Source organism: Schistocerca piceifrons, chromosome 3 (genome assembly GCF_021461385.2).
Source record: "Schistocerca piceifrons isolate TAMUIC-IGC-003096 chromosome 3, iqSchPice1.1, whole genome shotgun sequence".
Classification (NCBI taxonomy): Eukaryota; Metazoa; Arthropoda; class Insecta; order Orthoptera; family Acrididae; genus Schistocerca; species Schistocerca piceifrons.
Window position 1 is genome coordinate 939,353,933 of NC_060140.1, and position 18,046 is coordinate 939,371,978.

Consider the following 18,046-nt stretch of genomic DNA (forward strand, 5'->3'; position numbering starts at 1 on the left):
GCTACATACTTTTCCCGGCCAGTTTCGCTCGAAAAAATACAAAATTTGTTGCGGGACACTGTGGCATATTCCCGCTTCAGCCCCTATAGTTTCATGAAGTTCCGGTAGGTCGCGACATAACCTTAAAAATGGCGTCTGTAGCAGGTGCATTCGGGCCTTCGACCATAAATATAATAGACTGGCCCTGACGTCATTTTCGTGGCTCCAACATCTCTGGGCTGAAGTCACGTGAATGTTGGCAAAACATGGTTGTTTCGTGTTGCGCTTATGGCTGTACTCAGCGTTTTGTCGGGGGAAATGGCATTACATTTCACGTGTGTTTCTATGATAGCGCAGATGCGTTTATTGAAATCTGCTGAAGTGAATTTTATATGTTTTTTACAACTGAAATAAAGTATCACGTAAATTAAAGTGTTGAATGTGATGACTGTAAAGTCAGACTCATATTACATTTTGGAAAGTATCTGTGATAATTCTGTCACAGAAGTAAGTGTAACTGTTTCTCGTTCCTACTCATAGGTTCCCTAAGGATGAAAACCGAAGGCAGCTTTGGATACAGGCCCTGAAACGGAAAAATTTTAAGCCTTCTGCACATACGCGCCTTTTTGTATATACAAGTGAGATTATAATAAGGTAAGAGCACCTATAGTCGAAACATGATGAGAACTTTTTTCTACCTTCTAATACTATTAAATAAATGTAGGCTCCAAAATTATTTTCTGAAAATTCAAAGTGTCACCTTTCATCTAAAATATCATTTTTTTATATTGATAGTTTAAACTGTTGTAAAAATAGTGGGAACTGAACCTTTGAAGTGCACCTAAAATTGATACTCTAAAATGGACCTGCTCCTAAAGCCGACAATTTTGGCACCTATAGTTGACATTATTCCCACATCCCATTTTCTTTTACAGGTGACTAGAGCTCAAAACGCGGCGAATCCAATGTTTAAAGTTTTGACACGAGTCCACTCTTACTGTTTAAAAGAATTTTAACAAATTTTGCTTTAATTGATAGTTTACAGTAATTTCGTCCCGCTCCCCACCAGAGTGGTGTTCGATGTATTTGTTAGATTTTATAAATGATACTGTGAACAAATCCAGGTCAAATGTAGTTCTGGCATAATTTTTCGAAAATAAAAAAGTAATTTTTGTTGGAAGCGTTTGGCAGTCAATTGAGAAATGTGGGTAAAATACGATACACACATAGGATGGCAAACCGCTGATTTTAAATCCCGCTACGTTTTGCCAATAGTCACGTGGTTTATGTTGGAGCCATACCAGCCCTATAGCTTCTGCACAGCAAGGCCAGTCTACTAGTATCTATGATCGAAGATCCAGGCAGAGTGCTGACACTCAGTTCCTTTTGGCGGAAAACTGGAGACTCGCTGATATTCGTGAGCGCTTTCAGAGCGTCTACGGAGAGCTGGCAACGAATAAAAGCACGGTGAGTCGTTGGGCAAGAATCTGTCGTCATGGCAACAAGGTCGCAAACGTGTCCGGTGTCACGCGAGCTGGGAGGCCGGACACAGCTGTGACGTCTGCAGTGCAGGAAAGTGCGGGCACTCATTCGAGGTGATCGATGGGTCACAATCAGACACCTCGCTGCACAAATGGACGTGTGTCTTGGTAATGCCGACACACTCATCCACGAGTTGGGGTTTCTCGCCGCCTAACAGAAGATCATAACGAAAGAACGATGCGCTCTGCGGGAAGCAGAGCATGTTACTGACGCAGCAACACGTTGGCTCCAACGTGGACCAGTAGCGTGGTACCATGCGAGCATACAAGCCCTGCCAATAAGTTGGTCTAACATCGTCGCATTGAATAGAGATTATGTTGAAAACAGGGTTTTGTAGCCAAAAGAGTGGCGAATTATATGGCGTATTGAAATTTAGAATAAAACCAATCTGATTTCAGATAAAAACTTGTTCCATTACTTACTGAACGTCCCTCGTACTTACTATCAGTGGTGAGGTGCCCGGCACACTGTGCTGGACTCGTGAGAGCAATTCGAACAGTGACACAAGTCATTCACGAACTCATACAGGGAAGGCCAATTACAGCTTTATTACAAATGATTGAAGCGATTTCACAGCTCTACAATAACTTTATTATTTGAGATATTTTCACAATGCTTTGCACACACATACAAAAACTCAAAGTTTTTTTAGGCATTCACAAATGTTCGATATGTGCCCCTTTAGTGATTCGGCAGACATCAAGCCGATAATCAAGTTCCTCCCACACTCGGCGCAGCATGTCCCCATCAATGAGTTCGAAAGCATCGTTGATGCGAGCTCGCAGTTCTGGCACGTTTCTTGGTAGAGAAGGTTTAAACACTGAATCTTTCACATAATCCCACAGAAATAAATCGCATGGGGTTAAGTCGGGAGAGCGTGGAGGCCATGACATGAATTGCTGATCATGGTCTCCACCACGACCGATCCATCGGTTTTCCAATCTCCTGTTTAAGAAATGCCGAACATCGTGATGGAAGTGCGGTGGAGCACCATCCTGTTGAAAGATGAAGTCGGCGCTGTCGGTACCCAGTTGTGGCATGAGCCAATTTTCCAGCATGTCCAGATGCACGTGTCCTGTAACGTTTTTTTCGCAGAAGAAAAAGGGGCCGTAAACTTTAAACCGTGAGATTGCACAAAACACGTTAACATTTGGTGAATTGCGAATTTGCTGCACGAATGCGTGAGGATTCTCTACCGCCCAGATTCGCACATTGTGTCTGTTCACTTCACCATTAAGAGAAAATGTTGCTTCATCACTGAAAACAAGTTTCGCACTGAACGCATCCTCATCCATGAGCTGTTGCAACCGCGCCGAAAATTCAAAGCGTTTGACTTTGTCATCAGGTGTCAGGGCTTGTAGCAATTGTAAACGGTAAGACTTCTGCTTTAGCCTTTTCCGTAAGATATTCCAAACCGTCGGCTGTGGTACGTTTAGCTCCCTGCTTGCTTTATTCGTCGACTTCCGTGGGCTACGCGTGAAACTTGCCCGCACGCGTTCAACCGTTTCTTCGCTCACTGCAGGCCGACCCGTTGATTTCCCCTTACAGAAGCATTCAGAAGCTTTAAACTGCGCATACCATCGCCGAATGGAGTTAGCAGTTGGTGGATCTTTGTTGAACTTCGTCCTGAAGTGTCGTTGCACTGTTATGACTGACTGATGTGAGTGCATTTCAAGCACGACATACGCTTTCTCGGCTCCTGTCGCCATTTTGTCTCACTGCGCTCTCGAGCGCTCTGGCGGCAGAAACCTGAAGTGCGGCTTCAGCCGAACAAAACTTTATGAGTTTTTCTACGTATCTGTAGAGTGTCGTGACCATATGTCAATGAATGGAGCTACAGTGAATTTATGAAATCGCTTCAATCATTTGTAATAGCCCTGTACAGCTGGCCTGGAAAATGTTACATGCCCCTTAAGATAGGCAGCGCAACTTACATCACCCTCACCTGGGGCAGATGACCTATGTTGGGTTACCTATCAGATAGGAAACAAAGTGTGTCAATGGGAAAGAGACGTGCATTGAGCTATCAGGCATCACCCAACTGGGAACCAATAACATTTCGTATCCGCCAAGATCTCATCTCATGGCCCTTACTGTGTCGTGTATGTATCAATGACCTTTCATCAGTAACATTACCGGATACTACGTTTGTTTCGTTTGGAGATGATACAGACATTGCAGTAAATAGTGAATCAAATAACCAAGTATAGTCTTAGAATGGTCGGCTAATAAAATTTCCATGGACACTAATATATGGTTCCTACCCAATTCTCTGTCACCAAACCTCGAAAAAACATTCTAAGTGCAGTACAGAACTTGTAAAAGGTTTCGCTCCACAATATGTCTAAAATATGACAAGCAGACAGAAAAAGTTGACAGGTGGCTTCCTTGGGATTACTGCCTGATAATAAATTTAACTGGCAGGGACATACCACAAAATTGCTGAACCGCCTAAGAAATCTGTTTGCTATGCGAATGTTGTCAGACATAAGTGATGTAAAAATAAATAAGCCAGCCTACTGTGCTTACTTTTATAACCATAATGTCATACGGGATTATTTTCTTAAATAATTCATAAAGCGAAACTAAAGTTTTCCGAGCCCAGAAACGTGCAGTACAAATTATTTGTAGTGTAAACTCAAGAACGTTCTGTCGAAGGAACTAGGGATACTAACTGCTGCTTCGCAATATATTTATTTCGTAATGACATTTTGTCATTAAAAATATATCTCTTTTTCCAACCAACACCTTAGTTCTTGGAATCAATACTACAAATAAGAATAACTTTCACAAATATTTAAAGTCACTGGTTTTGGTTCAGGCACGTGCCCACTATTCAGCAATAAACAGTTTCAGTAACATACCAGAGCCATAACTGGTAACAAAGTTCAGTTTGAGAAAAGTACAGGACTATTACAAATGATTGAAGCGATTTCATAAATTCACTGTAGCTCCATTCATTGACATATGGTCACGGTACACTACGGATACGTAGAAAAACTCAAAGTTTTGTTCGGCTGAAGCCGCACTTTAGGTTTCTGCCGCCAGAGCGCTCGAGAGCGCAGTGAGACAAAATGGCGACAGGAGCCGAGAAAGCGTATGTCGTGCTTGAAATGCACTCACATCAGTCAGTCATAACAGTGCAACGACACTTCAGGACGAAGTCCAACAAAGACCCACCAACTGCTAACTCCATTCGGCGATGGTATGCGCAGTTTAAAGCTTCTGAATGCTTCTGTAAGGGGAAATCAACGGGTCGGCCTGCAGTGAGCGAAGAAACGGTTGAACGCGTGCGGGCAAAGCACAGCCGACGGTTTGGAAAATCTTACGGAAAAGGCTAAAGCAGAAGCATTTCTTAAACAGGTGATTGGAAAACCGATGGATCGGTCGTGGTGGAGATCATGATCAACAATTCATGTCATGGCCTCCACGCTCTCCCGACTTAACCCCATGCGATTTCTTTCTGTGGGGTTATGTGAAAGATTCAGTGTTTAAGCCTCCTCTACCAAGAAACGTGCCAGAACTGCGAGCTCGCATCAACGATGCTTTCGAATTCATTGATGGGGACATGCTGCGCCGAGTGTGGGAGGAACTTGATTATCGGCTTGCTGTCTGCCGAATCACTAAAGGGGCACATATCGAACATTTGTGAATGCCTAAAAAAACTTTTTGAGTTTTTGTATGTGTGTGCAAAGCATTGTGAAAATATCTAAAATAATAAAACTATTGTAGAGCTGTGAAATCGCTTCAATCATTTGTAATAACCCTGTATAAATGATTTACTGGCGACCAACTCCTTTTACTCTCTTGATGAACTTCTTAGCAGAATCGATTGATGCGTTTATGTTGTTAATAATATCACATAATGTGAATATTGCATACAGTCTGACTTCAGTACAAATTTTGTGCTGTAACGCTATCATCGTAAATAAGTACTGTGAAATTTTGTTTGTTATTTGATGATGCGTGGCTACAGTAGCCTAAGAACTGTCATATGTATTTAAGTGTATTGGACGTTCATTTTTTATTACAAGTTTTATATCCTTTTAAATGTAACTATCTTGTTCTCTTTGACCAAATCGGCGGAGGTTCGAGTCCTCCCTCGGGCATGGATATGTGTGTTTGTCCTTAGGATAATTTAGGTTTAGTGTGTAAGCTTAGGGACTGATGACCTTAGCAGTTAAGTCCCATAAGATTTCACACACATTTGAACACACATTTGACCAAATGCAGATACACAACAGCAATTTCATTTGGGATCTGTGGAAGGTATATTAGCATGTATGTCCTTATTTTCTAAATATTTATTGTGTATTCTTGTTTTCCGACATGTTCGACATCCCTGAGGGTCTCCTCGCTATGGATCAAGTGGAACGAAAAGTACGTCTAATCTAATCCTAATCTTTGGACCAGTTGTATTTGGGCCAGCGTGTATGAAAACGACCGTTATGAAGTCACGTATCTGTCAACGAAGCAGTTTTGCTTCAGATGGTTGCGCGAGTGGTTTGCCGTTGTGGGGATACGCGGTCTGTTTGGTCGTTAGTACAGAGTATCCGGCCGACGCAGTCGAGCAATGAAACGTTACTCGCGAGATCACTGTTATATTTTTCGATTACCGATATGGCGGCCTGTCATTTTCATTACGGAATTTTGTTCAAAATGTGTGGACACCACCGGAGCCGAATTTTTACGCTCTTGAGAGCAACAGTTGGAAATTTACTTGGAAATGAATTCGGTACATGCGAATAACTCGGATTCAGCTCCTTTAGGCATAGGCGTGCTGCCTGCTGGCGATAACAGACGTGCCGGGGCTCAGCGGGAAACAGACGATAACATCATAGGTCTCGATTCATCATAGTCTCTTTCTCGTTGATGAGATTGTGATTATTATAGGAGATTGTGGTATAGTGATGTAGACAGTGTGACATATGATCGCTCTGGGAGGCGTGCGCGGATGGCCTGATGGTTAAGGCACAAATTTTCATTTGCCAGCAACAGGTAGTACGTCTACACCTAACACAACTCAAGCCAAATTATTCGCATTTGGTGAAATTATTTCAAAGTACTTTCCGAAGGCTGTCTTACGACAACAGTTTCTCTCCATCCAGACATGCCAGTAAATACACTCCTGGAAATGGAAAAAAGAACACATTGACACCGGTGTGTCAGACCCACCATACTTGCTCCGGACACTGCGAGAGGGCTGTACAAGCAATGATCACACGCACGGCACAGCGGACACACCAGGAACCGCGGTGTTGGCCGTCGAATGGCGCTAGCTGCGCAGCATTTGTGCACCGCCGCCGTCAGTGTCAGCCAGTTTGCCGTGGCATACGGACCTCCATCGCTGTCTTTAACACTGGTAGCATGCCGCGACAGCGTGGACGTGAACCGTATGTGCAGTTGACGGACTTTGAGCGAGGGCGTATAGTGGGCATGCGGGAGGCCGGGTGGACGTACCGCCGAATTGCTCAACACGTGGGGCGTGAGGTCTCCACAGTACATCGATGTTGTCGCCAGTGGTCGGCGGAAGGTGCACGCGCCCGTCGACCAGGGACCGGACCGCAGCGACGCACGGATGCACGCCAAGACCGTAGGATCCTACGCAGTGCCGTAGGGGACTGCACCGCCACTTCCCAGCAAATTAGGGACACTGTTGCTCCTGGGGTATCGGCGGGGACCATTCGCAACCGTCTCCATGAAGCTGGGCTACGGTCCCGCACACCGTTAGGCCGTCTTCCGCTCACGCTCCAACATCGTGCAGCCCGCCTCCAGTGGTGTCGCGACAGGCGTGAATGGAGGAACGAATGGAGACGTGTCGTCTTCAGCGATGAGAGTCGCTTCTGCCTTGGTGCCAATGATGGTCGTATGCGTGTTTGGCGCCGTGCAGGTGAGCGCCACAATCAGGACTGCATACGACCGAGGCACACAGGGCCAACACCCGGCATCATGGTGTGGGGAGCGATCTCCTACACTGGCCGTACACCACTGGTGATCGTCGAGGGGACACTGAATAGTGCACGGTACATCCAAACCGTCATCGAACCCATCGTTCTACCATTCCTAGACCGGCAAGGGAACTTGCTGTTCCAACAGGACAATGCACATCCGCATGTATCTCGTGCCACCCAACGTGCTCTAGAAGGTGTAAGTCAACTACCCTGGACAGCAAGATCTCCAGATCTGTCTCCCATTGAGCATGTTTGGGACTGGATGAAGCGTCGTCTCACGCGGTCTGCACGTCCAGCACGAACGCTGGTCCAACTGAGGCGCCAGGTGGAAATGGCGTGGCAAGCCGTTCCACAGGACTACATCCAGCATCTCTACGATCGTCTCCATGGGAGAATAGCAGCCTGCATTGCTGCGAAAGGTGGATATACACTGTACTAGTGCCGACATTGTGCATGCTCTGTTGCCTGTGTCTATGTGCCTGTGGTTCTGTCAGTGTGATCATGTGATGTATCTGACCCCAGGAATGTGTCAATAAAGTTTCCCCTTCCTGGGACAATGAATTCACGGTGTTCTTATTTCAATTTCCAGGAGTGTAGTTCGTAAGTTATTAGCGTCTTACCTAAATTTGATTTCAACTTCGATCTGCTCCGGATTAAAAACTATGAACACCAAATTTGTTAGCTGGTCTTGTTAGACATTATATTCATAGTTTTAATGCCATTTTATTCGTATCTGTTTCGATTTTCGATCGTACCTTTGCAGATTATATAGTAACAATTTCGATTGGGGGTCAACATTATTAACAGCACTGTGTGAGGCAGTTCAACTGCCAAGTTTGAGGTCCTCCAGACTGATAACGCAGGGTGTAGAAAATTTTTTTCAGTCAGAAAAATTGCTTGGTCGCAGTTTTGTATGTGGGAAGATACGCTTTACACTGAGGAGAAAGCAATCAATCTCCTTTTTAGGCAAAATTCAGGGAGTTGGTAGCTGCCTGAATTGGTCAGTGGGAAGCAATTGCATGATTCATCAGGCGAACGGTTGACCGTTACTTAGTCTGTGCAAGTGTAAAATTCAACAAGCGTTTTTGTGTGACTCACTCCCTTTACAGATATAAGCCGCAGGAATTTTAGTTCGCTGGACTTAATCCACAGTGCAACTACACGGAGTCCACGTCATTTGATTCTCTGATCTGCAGAGCGTAATGAAGCTAGGACTTTAATAATGTATTCGGCCAGTCAGCGACATATTGCAAAAGCACTTTAAAATTATGCAGTGAGTTCTGGACGCTGTTTCTGGAGAGTTGCGCCGAGATAACATTTCATAATTCTGAGACGCGAACTATGCTGGCGAATTATAACTTTGACGGTAGCACTGGACAGATTTTCGAAACTGCTCCGTAACCTAAGGCAGTTCCAAACTAGACTAGCAAATCAACTGAAATTACTAACAATGGTTGAAAATTCAGATGTAATTGAAAGAAATACCATTGATTTCGAATCTAGTAAGTACTTTTCAGTTTCATTTATGTATTGTGAAAATATTTGTAATGTTTTTCTGTAAATTACGCGAGCTAGCTGTAGGAGACCGCAAGGATACAACTGCAATTGAGACGCAAAAATGTTCCTCCCTGAAAGGCCAGATACGAGGGTGGTTCAGAAAGTAACCTCCGATTGGTCACAGTGCGGGTTGTGGGGGAGTAGCGACGCCATCCGTGCGTTCACGCACTCAACAGGTCAGTCGGCATCAAGCCGTGGTCGAGTGAACGTCGTACCTGCGCTAGTTTAGTTTTTGTGGCAGTTTGATATGTGTGCTGCAATATAAAACCCCGCCAAATGTGAAGTGCGTGCTGTCATAAGGTTTTTTACAGCCGAAGGATATTCTGCAGCAGCTATTCATCGTGAGCTTTGTGCCGTGTACGGACCAAGAGTTATGAGTGAAGGAGTTGTCCGTGAATGGGTACGTTTATTTAAAAGTGGACGAGAAAACGTTCATGATGAAGAGAGGAGTGGTAGACCATCATTGGTGACTGACGAACTCGTTCAGACAGTTGCTGCAAAAGTTCGTGAAAATCGACGTTTCTCAATGTCGGAGTTGTCTACTGGTTTTCCACAGATTTCTAAGACTCTCTTGTACGAAATAGTGACAGAAAGATTGGGTTACCGTAAGTTCTGTGCACGATGGGTGCCCAAAATTCTTACCGACCACCACAAAACTCAAAGAATGGCCTCTGCATTAGACTTTCTGTCACATTATGAGGACGAAGGAGAACACCATTGTTAAACAGAATCGTGACCGGTGACGAAACCTGGATTAAGTATGTGAACCCTGAGACAAAAGAACAATCAAAGATGTGGGCACATTCAAATTCGCCTACCAAACCAAGAAAAGCCTCGCAAGATTTTTCTGCCAGAAAACTGATGGCAACGGTGTTTTGGGATGCCAAAGGGGTGTTGTTGGTTGAATTCATGGAACGTGGAACGACCATTAATCAAGACGTGTACTGTGAAACAATAAAAAAGTTACGACGGGCTATACAGAACAAACGCCTTGGTATGCTGACTTCCGGTATCGTTTTTTTGCACGATAACGCCCGTCCTCACTCTGCTCGCAGAACAACGGCCCTTCTTGAGTCCTTCAAGTGGGACGTTATCAACCATCCACCTTACAGTGCAGACCTGGCGTCAAGTGATTATCACCTCTTCATGCATTTGAAGAAATGGCTCGGGTCACAGCGGTTTGATGACGACGAAGAGCTCAAAGATGCGGTCACACACTGGCTCCAGGCACAAGCGGGTGATTTTTATGCAGAAGGAATTTCAAAGGTTGTGAAGAAATACGATAAGTGCCTCAATCGCTATGGAGACTATGTAGAAAAATAGTGCAAAGATGTAGTTGTAAGATGTATATATTAAAATATTTTTATTTAACTTGGTGTATTTTTTTAAATCAACCAGAGGTTACTTTCTGAACGGCCCTCGTACAATGGACGGATAAGCGCCGTGAGAGATGGTGTCTCCGGTTCCGATAAGAGACTCACAAAGTGCAGGAGGCGGCACTCTGCAGGTTTTAGTCTTCTATTGTGAGAAACGAAGTAAATATTGCTTTCAAACAAGACAGAAAGATGGAAGGGAAAGTGAAAACACAACGCACTCAGAGCGACAAGAATACATTGGGCTCAATGGAGATCAGCAATATTTTAAGTTATGTAACGGTGTCCGGCGTTGGTTCACCAAAGTTATTTTCCATGCATGGAGGGCATGAAGGGGGGGGGGGGGAGGAGAAGGGGAAGACCCATGAGTGCATACTTGCAACGCCTTTTATTGGTCAACATGTGACAGCACTCCCATAGCGGGAGAGAATTTCTGCTCCCTGCCACAATCTGTGAGAGAAATACACTCCTGGAAATTGAAATAAGAACACCGTGAATTCATTGTCCCAGGAAGGGGAAACTTTATTGACACATTCCTGGGGTCAGATACCTCACATGATCACACTGACAGAACCACAGGCACATAGACACAGGCAACAGAGCATGCACAATGTCGGCACTAGTACAGTGTATATCCACCTTTCGCAGCAATGCAGGCTGCTATTCTCCCATGGAGACGATCGTAGAGATGTTGGATGTAGTCCTGTGGAACGGCTTGCCATGCCATTTCCACCTGGCGCCTCAGTTGGACCAGCGTTCGTGCTGGACGTGCAGACCACGTGAGACGACGCTTCATCCAGTCCCGAACATGCTCAATGGGGGACAGATCCGGAGATCTTGCTGGCCAGGGTAGTTGACTTACACCTTCTAGAGCACGTTGGGTGGCACGGGATACATGCGGACGTGCATTGTCCTGTTGGAACAGCAAGTTCCCTTGCCGGTCTAGGAATGGTAGAACGATGGGTTCGATGACGGTTTGGATGTACCGTGCACTATTCAGTGACCCCTCGACGATCACCAGTGGTGTACGGCCAGTGTAGGAGATGGCTCCCCACACCATGATGCCGGGTGTTGGCCCTGTGTGCCTCGGTCGTATGCAGTCCTGATTGTGGCGCTCACCTGCACGGCGCCAAACACGCATACGACCATCATTGGCACCAAGGCAGAAGCGACTCTCATCGCTGAAGACGACACGTCTCCATTCGTCCCTCCACTCACGCCTGTCGCGACACCACTGGAGGCGGGCTGCACGATGTTGGGGCGTGAGCGGAAGACGGCCTAACGGTGTGCGGGACCGTAGCCCAGCTTCATGGAGACGGTTGCGAATGGTCCTCGCCGATACCCCAGGAGCAACAGTGTCCCTAATTTGCTGGGAAGTGGCGGTGCGGTCCCCTACGGCACTGCGTAGGATCCTACGGTCTTGGCGTGCATCCGTGCGTCGCTGCGGTCCGGTCCCAGGTCGACGGGCACGTGCATCTTCCGCCGACCACTGGCGACAACATCGATGTACTGTGGAGACCTCACGGCCCACGTGTTGAGCAATTCGGCGGTACGTCCACCCGGCCTCCCGCATGCCCACTATACGCCCTCGCTCAAAGTCCGTCAACTGCACATACGGTTCACGTCCACGCTGTCGCGGCATGCTACCAGTGTTAAAGACTGCGATGGAGCTCCGTATGCCACGGCAAACTGGCTGACACTGACGGCGGCGGTGCACAAATGCTGCACAGCTAGCGCCATTCGACGGCCAACACCGCGGTTCCTGGTGTGTCCGCTGTGCCGTGCGTGTGATCATTGCTTGTACAGCCCTCTCGCAGTGTCCGGAGCAAGTATGGTGGGTCTGACACACCGGTGTCAATGTGTTCTTTTTTCCATTTCCAGGAGTGTATGTGTTACTGGCTAATCACAGTAGAATCTTTAGGAGAAAGAAGATTGTTGCTATTGTTATAAATTTTTCATTGGTTACAACTGGGAATGTATACCGTTATTGGCTAAGAAGAGCCTGGTGCTGGAAAAACCAGCAAGATTTTGAGAAGGAGAGCTGAGACAAACTTTAGTATTAAATCTCCAGACAGGGAACACTTCGCATTAGATCTCCAGAGGGGGAACTACTTCGTTTTAGGCCAACGGAGGGTGAAACGCCTCACCTTAAAGCTGCAGAGACGGCGCATTACGTCCTAGAGCTTATCAGATGCTGGGGAAGCACTTACAACTCTTAGTACTACTGCAGCCATTCTCTGCAGCTGAGGTTTAGGACGATGGTAAGCGTGAGCCACAGTTGCGCCAGTCATGACTAGGGAGCCACAAAGTCGTTTGCTTCAAGTTAGAGTCTTAACTTTCTAAATTAATTAATGAAGTTAGCTAATTAAACTCAATATGTGCTGAGGCAAAGGAACTGGTGCTTACGTGTACTTTTCTGGGTCTTGTCTTTTCACTCTGTTGCCTAATTCAGCACTCGCTGTCGGTTTATGTGGGTTTAGCTAATTGTGTCATTTTATTTACAATTTCACCTACCTGTGCCAAGATCTTACTCCTTTGAATCTTTGTGATTTTTAATATTACTGTTTGTTTTGTCTATTCAATGAATGGAATGGAGTTAATGAAGCTTAGTAATGAACAGAACTTTATTGTGACCCTTGATTTCATTACATAGTTCGATGAAACGCTCTTCTCATTATATCTATGTAAGCTAAGGTACCCTTCTTTCATAATTAATGGGCCACCCCAGTTTAAATTCATGTTCATTAGTTTCTACTAATCACTTTTTCTCAATATTTCACATGATCCTATGGGGAGTGGTTTGTTCACAACATAGATCACCGGGTTCAAACCCTGTTAGCATCCCAAACGTATGTTGAATGGTCAGCTGTAGTCTCACAGTTGGACTTTGATTTTGAACAGTTATATCGCGTTGGATCATTAAATAATTCTGTGTGTGGCGCTCCGCACATTTTCACACGCTTTCTGCTCCTTGCTATAAAAACCAAAAGGCGTTAGAAACGTACTTAGGGTACTTCGCGGCAGCACAAACGTACTTCCGACATTTCAGTTCAAAAAATGGCTCTGAGCACTATGGGACTCAACTGCTGAGGTCATTAGTCCCTAGAACTTAGAACTAGTTAAACCTAACTAACCTAAGGACATCACAAACATCCATGCCCGAGGCAGGATTCGAACCTGCGACCGTAGCGGTCTTGCGGTTCCAGACTGCAGCGCCTTTAACCGCACGGCCACTTCGGCCGGCGACATTTCAGTGTGTTCGTGTTTTGAGTCTAGCGAACATTGCATCCACCAATGGGTCGTATTATCTATTGTTGAATTAGTGAAACTGTTTTGCCTGCGGTAGTATCTTCGCTTTCGTTGTTAATGCGTTATCGAATGATTCTTATCTCTGACACAGTATATTTGTTGTCTACTTCTTATGAATTGTAAAGTATAGCTCTTTAAATGAGAATGCCTTCTTGATTGGACCCACGTGCTTAGATCTCGTACGTGTTAATAATGATATGGGACATTCGACACCCGTAGAATGAAAATCTTATGATAGTTTTCCAACGTTTCAGTTCATACTCAATTGTTATCGCCCCATCTCAGAGCTAACGCCTACGTACTGTTCCATTAATGTTAATTTTGGCCGGCCGCGGTGGCCTTGCGGTTCTAGGCGCCGTAGTCCGGAACTGCGCGACTGCTACGGTCGGAGGTTCGAATCCTGCCTCGTGCATGGATGTGTGTGATGTCCTTAGGTTAGTTAGGTTTAAGTAGTTCTAAGTTCTAGGGGACTGATGACCTCAGAAGTTAAGTTCCATAGTGCTCAGAGCCATTTGAACCATTTTTTTTTGTTAATTTTGGAAGAATCGGGTCAGATAAATTATTTAATTCTATTGTTTAAGTCTGAAGCAGAATCAGAGTACCGGGATTAAAGAACAGATAAAGCTGTGCGTTTCCGATGTCCAATAGAAAAGACATAAAACAGAGTGTAAACAAACCGTCTTGTGCTTACTGAGAAGACGACTTAACTTTATTTTTCATAGGCAAATTGTCCGGATTTCTCTCTCTCTCTCTCTCTCTCTCTCTCTCTCTCTCTCTCTCTCTCTCTCTAACCATATTGTAATTTTTTCCGTTCACTGTCAGTGCTGGCGCCTTTTTTGCTTAAACAAATACGTCCAGAGGATTTGACAGCTTGTTTTCTTAATTGCATGTACATGAAAACAAACGTTGTAACCTAAGGAGAATCCGTGAATTCGCACTTCTAGATGAGAGAGTTAGGCGTAATAGCAAAACACAATTATGCCACTGACGGAAGACGTGGATTTCAGAATTCACATCTTTATAGACATAGGGACTTGAAAAACCTGTTAAGAAATTGATTAATAGACAATAAGTATTATGTACATCGCAACATGATTCACAAATTCGGTTGTTCTCCGTTGGTTGAGTCCACAGTCCTGCGGTATTTCAGAAACGACAGAGTTCATCCGCCTGGAATGTTACTGGATGTATTTAATCGCCACGAGCGCGATTTTGGCCCATTATGCGATTTTCAAGCAACAGCTCACTATGAAGTATGTCAGGCACAGTTCCTTTTAAGAGGACACTGGCTTCATGTCGACAATGTTTACATATTCCATGTATATAATCGTACGGGAGTTCTCGAGATTATATAAGGAATCGTAGTACTTCAGTGAAACGAGAACATTATGTGCTGGCAATTATTTCGTGTTGCTTGGTCGTTGTCCATGAAACTTTTCCTGTCCTAACGTATCGTCCAGTGCATCACCGGACATCCTCTGAGGTGCTCCTGGTTCTACTCAGTCTTGCCGAATATGGATCGTCGTAGAAGTGATCAGCAGAGATAATCCTTGCAGAAAATAAAACTGAATTATCAAACCATCGTGTGTTACCGATAAAACCTACCTTTCGCTTCTCTAGAACTACTATCCGTGTATCATTTGATTTCATGGCTGCTTCTTTTCTGTTAAAATTATCCTCATGTTTATATATTTCGATAACTTCTCTATACCGCCGTGGATAGAAGTTCCTCTTTGTAGATAATTTTTTTTTTTCGGACTTCATGATTTCAGACTAAAGAGCATGTTCTGCAACATGGTACGACGAGAACTTTCTGTCAAATCGGGTGTCCAAGCATGCATTCGCTCAACGTCTCGTAAGTATATCTCTTCTCTTATTTCTTTCTCTATATAAATACAAGTCGCTTCGTAGCGTCCGTCTGTATACGCAGGAACTGCTTTAGGGATTTTCATGAGCTTTTCAGTAATAGTTATACTGATTCACGAGGAAGATTTTTGTATGTAATTCATAAATCCTTTGCACAAAACTATGAAGAATTAATTTTAGGTGTGAAAACGGTGCCGCTACTACCTAGTGAAGCAAGTGAACAACTGTCGTAACGAGAGAGAGGGAGGGGGAGAGAGAGAGGGAGGGAGGGAGGGAGGGAGGGAGGGAGGGAGGGAGGGAGCGAGGGAGAGTGAGTCAGTGAGTGAGTGAGTGTGTGTGTGTGTGTGTGTGTGTGTGTGTGTGTGTGTGTTGCAGCGTCTTAAGTCAGCAGAAAGCGTGACCAAATATGCATCTGCTGTGATGGTCTAGTGGTAGAGCCTTTGGCTGTAGGCTGTAGGAGTGAATCCTGGCTGTGTCACTTCTTTTTCACTCTGCCTTTTAACTTAGCGTTCACCTCCCATTCATGTGGAGATTCGTCAGAAATGAAACGTGGCTCAGATTCCACGCTGCTCTGTAGTTCCTCTTTCCCCAACTGAATAACTGGTTTCAGGGCCATCGAAGTACTGGCAGTCGTTTCAGAAAAGCTGCACACAGAAAAAGCATGCAAGACCAAAACCCGTGGTTATCAATTATTAACGCAGAGAGTAAAATGCAGTATGGGGTGCAGCTGTACTTCGTTTATATAAAGAAAGTTTCGTATCAGCCCACCACGTGACTCAGCTTTCTGCTTTTCGTTGATTCAAACCTAGATGTCGATATAACTTTTTGTGTGGCACGCCGGAGAAGTCTGGGATAGAGTGTGCACGACAGAGAACTGCGGCAATGAGACCCAACAACGCATCACAGTGCGTGCTAAGACTCACAAGAGGAGTGCTGTAGATCAGGTGTGCTTTTTCCCTATTTTTTCTTTTATTTGTTAGCCAGCCTCCAATACATAATGAATGTCTGTCTCTCTCTCTCTTTCTCTCTCTCTCTCTCTCTCTCTCTCTCTCTCTCTCTCTCTCTCTCTCTCTCACACACACACACACACACACACACACACACACACACACACACACACACAAAAAAAAAATTCGCATCCAATATTTACATTGGTTGTGCACACGTTACTTTATATTACAATGTGCTCTCGTCATTTGCATCAGATATGTCACTTGATACGTCAGTTCTATATGAAACGCATAACATTAATACCTCCGAACTACTTTCCTGTTGTGTGCTGCTTACGTAGCTGAAGTTATATGAAAATGATGGCAGTCACTTATTTAACGTTGTTCTCTGAATTTTATTCGTGACCCCCAAACGAAATACGCTACACCAGTCAAGTCCTCTCGCTTTACATACTTAATGCTACCGGTGCAAATCTGGGCTTAATGTAATACATTCAGGTGCCAAACTCGTGGGATACCTTCTAATATCGTGTTGGACCTCCTTTTTTCCCAACGTAGTGCACCATCTCGACATCGCATGCACTCAACAAGTCTTTGCAAGTACCCTGCAGAAATATTGAGCCGTACTGCCTCTATAGCTGTTAGTAATTGCGGAAGTGTTGCCGGTTTGTGCAAGAACTGTCCTCTCGATTGTGTCCTACGAGGGCAGTTCAATAAGTAATGCAACACATTTTTTTCTCGGCCAATTTTGGTTCAAAAAACCGGAAATTTCTTGCGGAATATTTTCAAACATTCCCGCTTCGTCTCGTATAGTTTCATTGACTTCCGACAGGTGGCAGCGCTCTACGAAGCTGTTAAAATGGCGTCTGTAACGGATGTGCGTTGCAAACAACGGGCAGTGATCGAGTTTCTTTTGGCGGAAAACCAGGGCATCTCAGATATTCATAGGCGCTTGCAGAATGTCTACAGTGATCTGGCAGTCGACAAAAGCACGGTGAGTCGTTGGGCAAAGCGTGTGTCATCACCACCGCAAGGTCAAGCAAGACTGTCTGATCTCCCGCGTGCCGGCCGGCCGTGCACAGCTGTGACTCCTGCAATGGCGGAGCGTGCGAACACACTCTTCAGAAATTGAAGAAACGACTTCAGCGTGTTCGTAGGCACAAAAATCTGAACGAACTTCTCCTTCTTCATGACAACGCAAGACCTCACGCAAGTCTTTGCACCCGAGAGGAGCTCACAAAACTTCAGTGGACTGTTCTTCCTCATGCACCCTACAGCCCCGATCTCGCACCGTCGGATTTCCATACGTTTGGCCCAATGAAGGACGCAATCCGTGGGAGGCACTACGCGGATGATGAAGAAGTTATTGATGCAGTACGACGTTGGCTCCGACATCGCCCGACCAGTGGAATGGTACCGTGCAGGCATACAGGCCCTCATTTCAAGGTGGCGTAAGGCCGTAGCATTGAATGGAGATTACGTTGAAAAATAGTGTTGTGTAGCTAAAAGATTGGGAAAT

The 18,046-nt window shown here is 45.1% G+C and overlaps 1 protein-coding gene across 1 annotated transcript in view; it reads right to left on the minus strand.

Moving 5' to 3' along the window:
- Positions 1 to 18,046, minus strand: part of LOC124789239 (proton channel OtopLc-like) — a 259,793-nt gene that overhangs the window by 76,118 nt on the left and 165,629 nt on the right. The window lies entirely within an intron of this gene.